This window comes from Tenrec ecaudatus, chromosome 4, assembly GCF_050624435.1.
Source record: "Tenrec ecaudatus isolate mTenEca1 chromosome 4, mTenEca1.hap1, whole genome shotgun sequence".
Classification (NCBI taxonomy): domain Eukaryota; kingdom Metazoa; phylum Chordata; class Mammalia; order Afrosoricida; family Tenrecidae; genus Tenrec; species Tenrec ecaudatus.
The window spans coordinates 67,114,241-67,123,390 of record NC_134533.1 but is presented as its reverse complement, the minus strand read 5'-3'; positions in this window follow the sequence as shown (position 1 = coordinate 67,123,390).

Below are 9,150 nucleotides of genomic sequence, written 5' to 3'. Positions count from 1 at the left end.
TATAGAAAAATGTCAGCAATCTCTCCATTTGCTCTTAGAATAAGGTTGCTCACTTTTTTCTTCCCCTTTATCCTTCTTCCTTCCAGAGGTCCATTATCCTAATATCCCCCCTCCACCATTCTGCCACTTTCTTTGTTCTAGTTCCTTCATTCACTATATTTGTGCATTTCCATTTCAAAGGCTATAAGCACATATCTCAAAATATGATATAGATAATAACATTAGATTTGTATAAAATATTTTCAACAGTACATTTAAATTTGAATTATTTACAAAGTTCTGATAAGTGCCCAAAGGAGTGCCCCATTCTGCAAGGCAACCTCCTGCCCAATGGCCCTCATCATTACTGATTTCACGGGCTAGGGAATTCTCTGCTGTTTCTCCTTGCTTCTGCCTATGCCAACACTACTTCTTCATCACACCTTTGATCTTGGAGAAAAAGGGATACTTTTCACTTGTGACTCCTCTTTCTTGATGGTCACGAGACACATGATTCTGGCTTCCAAGACAGCTCATTTTACACACTGGGATGGGAAAACTAAACATCTCCACATTAGAGTTTCATACACTCCCTTGTATGAAAGAGACCATGGCTAGAAGAGCTATGCAAAGTTAACTTAACTTCATGACTGATAGTTAGATATATTAATGCTTGGCCCCTTATTATTTTTTTAAGTAAAAAAAGCAAAAGCAAAACCTTCACTGTTATGAAGCCAATTCTGATTCTTATTGACTCTAAAGAACAGATTATAAATACCACTGGGAGAGTCTAAGACTGTACTCCTTATAGTAATAGAAAGCCTCATCTTTCTCTTGAGGAGCAACTGATATTTTTGAACTGGTGATCTTGTCATTTGCAGCCCAATTCATAGCCCACTACACAAAATAGTGCCAATTAAATAGATTTGACAATACATGCAACAAAGCACATATGAATACTGCTTCCTGTCTCATTAATTCTATAAACATATGAGATAAATGTTTTTGACAAACATAAAAGCTAAAAGGAGCAATATTATAAGCAAAACAAATTACTCATTTGTGATTTCATTGGAAAGAACTCTAAGGCAAAGGACAATAAACGTTGCATAAAAGTCATAAAGGAGAGATCCATGATGGTGTCCAGGTAGATTCACCCACCTGGAGCTCCTGTTGCCAGACCAGAAAATTAAGAAGTAAGGAGACAGATTGGGAAACTGAGTGCTACAAATAGAATTAGGGTACTAGGGTCTGGCCTAGAACCCCCCTTTTAAAATTTTTACTCACCAGGTGAATCAAGAAGACACTGAAATGCTCTCGGTTCATTGTGCTGACTTGCAAGCTCTGATGGACCGGAGCCCCTCCGTGCATCTCAGCCCCACAGCAAGCAGCATCGATTATTCCAGACTGCTGTCTAAAAGTGGTCATAATTCCAGGCTCAAAAAGAGCCTCTGAAAGCTAGCCACAAAACTCCACAAGAGTTCCTCATGCTGCTAGGTACCTGGTGCTTGCAGTCTAGGGGTTGGCACAGGAAGCCATAGATTAGCAGCTATTGAAGAGCTGTTGGGATATTTACCTGTGTCAGATAGCATTTGAGAATAGCACAAAGAGATAGCTGATAGCTTGAAGGTTGGATTCAGTTTCAGTTGGCTGGGAGGAAAAAAACCCACTCTGATAAGCTAGTATTCCTCCTCTGGGGGACAGTGTGAGAGCCCCCAAATCAGGGCATCCCACAAGTTCAACATAAAAGGAGAAAAAATATTTTTTGGTAAAAAACTTTCCATCGCAGGCTGTGACCATTGTTTAACTCTGGGGCAAACCTGCAGAGCACTCCTTTAGCACACATTAACATAACAAGGTTGTCAGAGCTAAGGAAAGCCAGGAGTGATCTCAAGAACACAGCCCGAGGCTTTCAACATAACAAAAGCCATGGAGTGACATCAGACTCAGCACAGTTTCATGGAAGCTAAACAGACAGTCCTTAGCCAGGTGGTGAATTCAGTTCCATTTGGCCGGGATTTTTTTCTCTCTGAGCAACTGGGACACTCATTAATCTCAGCACAAACTAGGACAAGTCTGTATGCTCAGTGTGGGGAGCTACTGTCCACCCTTGGCAGCCTTACACACGGCTGGAGAAATCATGCCTGCCCTTGACAGTGCTTCTCTTAGCTGGGGGTCCCTTGCTTGTCGCCCCGCCGCCCTACATATGGCTGAGGGAACTTCCTCCTGCCTTCTGAAGTGCTTCATGTGGCACAAGGCAACTACACAAGTCAGCTATAGCTCTCCACACTGCTACAGGAACCTCTGTCTGAACCCTGCTGTGACCTTGCCTATGAGAGTAATTTTGCCCAGTAGCTGTGGGACTCTACACCAAAGCAGGCACACTCAACCACTACCTTGGGGCAGGTAAACCCTCCAGTCCCAGAGTCAGGTTTTCTTCTCTCCTTTCTCTCTTTCCCACCAGTCAGTCTCAGCGGGCCCAGTTTTTACATTTGTTATTTTCTCTTCTTTCTTTCTCTTCTTCTCTCCCTCTTTTTCCTTTCACTTGCCACTGCTGGCTTCTGGCCCAGTACCCTCAGACTAGCTCAACTCCACCCATTCAGTGGCAGTGTTTCAAATGGCACGAGGCAGCCACACCAGCTGCCATGCTGCTGCAGAAACCTCCGCCTGGCCTCCATGGGAACCTTGCCAGCTAGGGAAATTCTACCTGTCATCCATGGGCTTCTACACCAAAATCAGGCACATACACCAAACACTTTTGAGTAGGATTTAAACACCTCCAGCCACACAGACAGATGATCAGGGCTTGAATATCTTTCTATTTTGTGTCTTCTTTTTATTATTCTATCATTTCCTTCTTTCCAATCACTGTCTCAGCAGACTCAGTGTTGTTTGTCTTTGTTTCTTTGCTTTTATTTTTTCTTTGTTTTTCCCTTTCTCTCTCTTTTTCTTCTCTTACCAATCTCTTTTCTTTCACACACCACTACCTTCAGGCCACTGTCCTCCGCCTGGGAAACCCTGACAGCCCAACTGGGGAAATCATGCCCTCCCCCAACTGCACCCCAAATGGTGGGGCATCTCCCCTTCAAATGGCTGGGGAAATCCCACTAAGCCCCCAAAGCCCTACAAGTGACTGGGGGAACTCCTGTATACCCTTTGTAGTGCTCTACGCCGTGGTGGGAACATCTTCCCAACCTCTGTGGGGATCGCTCAGATTAGGGTAATTCCACCAGCAATCACTGGTCCTCTACACCAAGGTGCATACACCCACCCACCCTCTGTGGCACTATTGTTGCAGCACGCACTGACAGACACATTCCAAGAAGCACCAAGGCCCCGTGGGCCACACCACCACAGCTTCCTGGGAGATCAGCCAGTGAAGCACTATTCTTGCTGTCCAACAAACACCTGGACCACGTCGCCTGAGAGGACCATCCAACACAGCCACCAAATAGCAGAATACTTGTCGGTGAGGGTAAGAGCAAAACCACAGGAAGATAAAGCAGTAGCCCGACAACCCAGTGCAGTTAGCCCCAGGTAGTTTGAAGAAGCTCTCATACAAATCTTCCAAAGAAAGAGCCTAGTGTTTGACTCTCTGGAAGTTGACAGCAGGCTTCTCTAAAACAACACGTATGCAGCAACCAGTCCCAACAGCCTCAACAATAAAGCAGGAGAAACTGAAGACAATGTGTGAAGAGACATCATGAACCTAATGACGTGCATAGAAGATGCAGACATTGACGTGCCACTGAAAGAAAACTGCAGAATGATGCTTGGAATAATACAGGATATGAAGGAAGCAATGCAGAAAAAAGGATGAAGATATAGAAGAGCTAAAGGGCTTGCACTAAAGGGAAATACAAGACCTAAAGGATGACATAAACCCATACCAGAGCAAACTAACAGACCTCGCCAAAAGACTCAAAGAGGCAGAGAATAGCATCATTTACCTAGAGCAGCTGTTCTCAAGATGTGGGTTGCAACCCCTTTGGGTGTTGAACGACCCTTTCACAGAGGTCACCTGATTTATAACAGTACCAAAATTACAGTTATGAAGTAGCAACAAAAACAATTTCGTGACTGAGGGGTCACCACAACATTAGGAATTGTATTAAAGGTCGTGGCATTAGGAAGGTTGAGAACAACTGACCTAGAGGTTAACTAGGAATATTCAAAAAATCAGGCAAGAAGTCAAATAGGACAATCAGAGAAGCTAAAGATAACCTGAGAGTGAGAATCTTGTCTGATGCTATGGAGAGCAACAATATCGGAATAATTAGACTCCAGAATAAGACACAATGAAGAAGTCAATGGGAAAAATAGTGAGGGAATTCTTACTGGAAAACTTCCCCAGGTTAATAGATGAAATCAGGCCACAATTCAGGAGCCCGAAAGAACACCAGCTAGAATGAATCCCAATAAGTAACCGAGACATAGAATAGTTAAATTATCCAAGACTGAGGAAAAGGAGAAAATCATAAGAGCAGCTAGGGAAAAGCAACCAGTCACTTATGTAGGTAACCAAATAATATGTTCACACCTATCAGTGGACACAATGAAGAAGAGGTGGAAATGAAGTATCATATCCCCCAAAAGTGAAGGAAAATATTGCAACCCCAATAATACTATATCAAGCCAAATTAGCTATTCAGATAGATGGAGAAGAGTCATCCAAAACAAGGGAAAACTCAGAGAATATGTAAAAACAAACCCAGCCCAAGAAAATATCCTTGCTGACCCAGTCTGGGAAGAAGATCGATAATCACCAAGCAAAAATAAGAGATCATCACATATAACAACTCCACCCAGAGGGCATCAAAGAGAAAACAGCTGCCAAGATAGCATTGGTGAAAGAAGGCAAGAATGAAACACCCCCCCCCCAAATTCCTGACAAGATAGGGAGGTAGGAAAACACCCAAGACAAAAGGTACAAGATTAGATCACAGACTCCACAGATGGATGCAATAACCCTGACTGTCAATGCACTGAAATTAGTCATTAAAATACAGAGGCTAGCAGACTGGCTTGGATAACATAACACATTGATCTGCTGCCTATAGGAGACACATCTCAAGATGTGTCTTAAGCAAAAACAGTATGAGAATTAAAGGCTGGAGAAAAATATACCAATCAAATAGCAATTTTTTAAAAAAGCAGTTGTGATCCTAAGCTCGGATAAAATTTATCTCAAGATGCAAGCTGTACTAAGAGACAAGGAGGGGAATTATACAATGGTCAAGGGAAGAGTAGACCAAGAACCAGTGAGCATAATAAATACATACATGCCCAACAAGAGACCTTAGCAATTTGTAAATCAAGCACTCCAAAAGATGAAAAAAGAAATTACAGACTCAACAATTATAGATGGTGACTTTAATACACCCATCTCTGAAAAAGACAGATCATTGGGAAAGACACTCAACAAGGAGGCTACAGACCTAAACAACACAATTGGATGACTTGACTTGATAGACATAGAGCTTTCCACTGAAATGCAAAATAAAATCACCTCTTTCTGAAATTCACATGGCACATATTAAAATATAGACCACATGCTGGGTCACCAGTTGAACTTGAGTAAATTTAAACACATAGTGATTATATAGAGATTTCTCTCTGACAACTTTTCCATAAGGTTCAAAATTAACATAAGGACAGTGAAGAAAACAAGGGAAAACACTTTGAGGGTGAATAATTCTCTATTGCAAAAGGAGTGGGTATGGAAATCAGGAAATTTCTAGAAACCAAGAGAAAGAAAAGTGTAGGTACCAAAACCTTTGGGGGAAAAAAAAGGCTCTTTGCAATAAATGCACACATTAAAAAGAAGGCTTGTGGATGATATGCTGGCACAAACTTACACCAATTATAGCAGAGTCAACAGAACAATCCTACTAATAGCAAGAGGATAGAAATAATAAAAATCATAGCTGAGATACAGGAGAGAGAAAACAAGAAAACCATGTGGAAAATCAATGCAGCTAAGAGTTGGTTCTTTGAAAGAATTAACAGCATTGATAGACCATTGGAAAACCTACGCAAAGAAAGGAAAGAACAAATGTCAACTACAAGGATGAGGAAAGAAACAGGAGACATTACAACTGACCCTAATGGAATCAAGAGGATAATTGCACAGCACTATGGAGGGCTATGCTACAACAAATTCGGAAGACATAGACAAATATTTGGAAAAACAGTGCCTGTCTACACTATCCCAGATGGATGTCAAAACCTCAAGAGACCCATAACAGTGGAATAAATGGACAAGGTTATTAAGGGATTACCAAACAAAAAACCCTTTGAGCCAGATGGCATCACAGGAGAATTCTACCAAGCATTAAGGGAAGAACTGACACCAATCCTATGAAAACATTTCTAGAATATAGAACAAGACAGAAAATCTCAACTCTTTCTATGAAGCTAGTATAACTCTGATACTTAGAGCTGGCAAATATCCCACAAGAATGGAGAACTACAGACTAATATCCCTAATGAATATTGATGCAAAAATCCTTAACGAAATACTAGCCAATAGAATACAAATGCATATAAAAAATAATTCACCAAGAGCAAGTGGGATTCATACCAGGGATTCAGGGATGTTCAACACATGAAAGGTCATTAGTATTATTCACCACATTGACGGGAAAATTGATAAGAAACACAGGATAATATTGATAGATGTGGAAAAAGCATTTGACAACATTCAACACACATTCCTGTTTAAGACACTCAAGAAGATAGGAATAGAAGAAAAATTCCTCAATATTCTACAAGCTACATTTGAAAAACCAACAGGCAACATGGTCAACGTCAATGGATAAAAGATAAAAACAATTCCACTCCTATTTAACATCGTACTGGAGGTCCCAGCTAACAACATAAGAAAAAGAAAAGACATCAAAGTATTCATCTGGAAAAGGAGGAGGCAAAGTATCATTATTCGAAGACAATATGATTCTATACATCAAAAATCCCCTAAACTCCACAAATGGAGTTTTGGAAGCAAAAGAGGGATATGGAAGAGTGGCAGGATGTGAGGTCAACAAACAGAAGTGTATCGATCTGTTACACACATCAGACAAGATCACAGAAGAGACTATTAAAAAGGTACTACCCTTTACCATAGCCAAGCACAAACGGAAATATCTAGGGGTATAACTGACCTACAAATGAAAGATTTGTTGAGAAAAATTATAAAACATTACTATAAGAATCCAAGAGTGACCTCAACAAATGGAAGAACATCCCATCCTCGTGGATTGGAAGACATAATATAATAGATCTATCGATTCTGCCCAAGTCACTATATAAGTTCATTGCTATCATTCTTCAAAGATTTGGAAATACTGATTACCAACTTCATAGGGAGAGGGAAGAGCCCAGAATTGACAGAGAACTCCTGAAGAAGAAGAACAAAATGGGAGGGCTTTATCTACCTGACTTCAGAATAAATTATATGGCCACAGTAGTCAAAACAATGTGGTACTGGTATTAAGACAGATATTCAGACCAATGGAAAAGAGCTGAAGACCCAGAAATAAAACAACAGCATAAAGGCAACCGATCTTTGACAAGGGCCCCAAAAATTTCAAATGGGAAGCAGATACCCTCTTCAATAAATGGTGCTGGAAAAAATGTATATCTACCTGCAGAAATATGAAGCAAGACGTTACCTCACTCCATGCACAACAATAAACCTAAGATGGATCACAGACCTTGAGATAAGCCCCCCAAAATTAGAGCCCTTATTAAGGGAATTGGGATAAACCTGAAAACCATGGTACAGGGAATACATAGACTATCAGAAATAGGGAAGGATACAAATACAGAGGAGTCACAAATAGAAAAGTGGGATATACTGAAGCTAAGTCACCTGTGTACATCAAAATAAGTAATACGAGAGTAATCCGAGAGCCTACCTGCTGGGAAAACATCTTTAGCAATGACATATCAGACAAAGGCCTTTTCACTAAAATTTACAATATTTTGCAAGCTGACAATAAGAGAAAAAGTAACTGCCCACTGAGGAGATGCGCAAAGGACCTTAACAGAAGTTTCACAGAGTCTGAAATCCAAATGGCTAATAAACATATAAGAAAATGTTCTTGATCATTAGCCATAAGAGAAATGCAAATGAAAACAACTATGAAACACTACCTAACACCCTCAAAATTGGCCTAATTAAAAAAAAAAAGGGAAAGCAGCAAGTGTTGGAAGGGCTTCGAGGAGATAGGAACTCTCCTCCACTGTTGGTAGACCTGTAAGAATGTACAGCCACTATGGAAATCGATTTGGCAATATCCAAAAGAGATGGAAATTGAGCTACAATATGAACCAGCAACCCCCCTACTGGGTATATACCTAGAAGAGGCAAGAAACAAACCACAGCTAGGCATCTGTACTCAAATGTTCATTGCGGCCCTGTTCACAATTGCAAGGAAATGGAAACAACCCAAATTTCCATCAACAGACAAATGGATTAAAAAAACCTGGTACATACATACAATGGAGCAATATGCATCGCTAAAAAGCAGTGATGAATGCATGAAGCATATCGCTGTATGGGGCAAACTGGAGGAAATAATACTAAGTGAAGTAAGCCAAGTGCCAAAGAACAGGTACAATGTGAGCCTGCTGAGGTAATTTTTAAAAAACACAACAAATAAAGAATGAAAAGGTGTGTTCTTCCATGTGGACTTTGTTGCTTCTGAGCTAGATGGCCGCTTGTTTATCTTCAAGCCTTTAAGACCCCAGTCACTATCTCTTTTGATAGCCGGGCACCATCAGCTTTCTTCACCACATTTACTTGTTCACCCACTTTGGCTCCAGCCGTTGTGTCGGGAGAGTGAGCATCATAGAGTTCCAATTTAATAAAAGAAGGTATTCATGCATTGAGGGAGTGTTTGAGTAGAGGCCCAAGGTCCTTCCGCCACCTTAATACTTGACCTATAAATATAGACACATAGATCTATTTCCCCATCCTCCTATATATATTTGCATATACATGTCTTTGTCTAGACCTCCATGAATGCCCTTTGACTCCTAGCTCTTTCCTCCATCTCCCTTGACCTTCCTCCTGCCCTACTACCATGCTTCATCGCCACCTGGGCTAGAGTATACCTCTTCTCTAAGCAACCTTACCCTTGATCATTTCCCACCAGGCCTGCCACT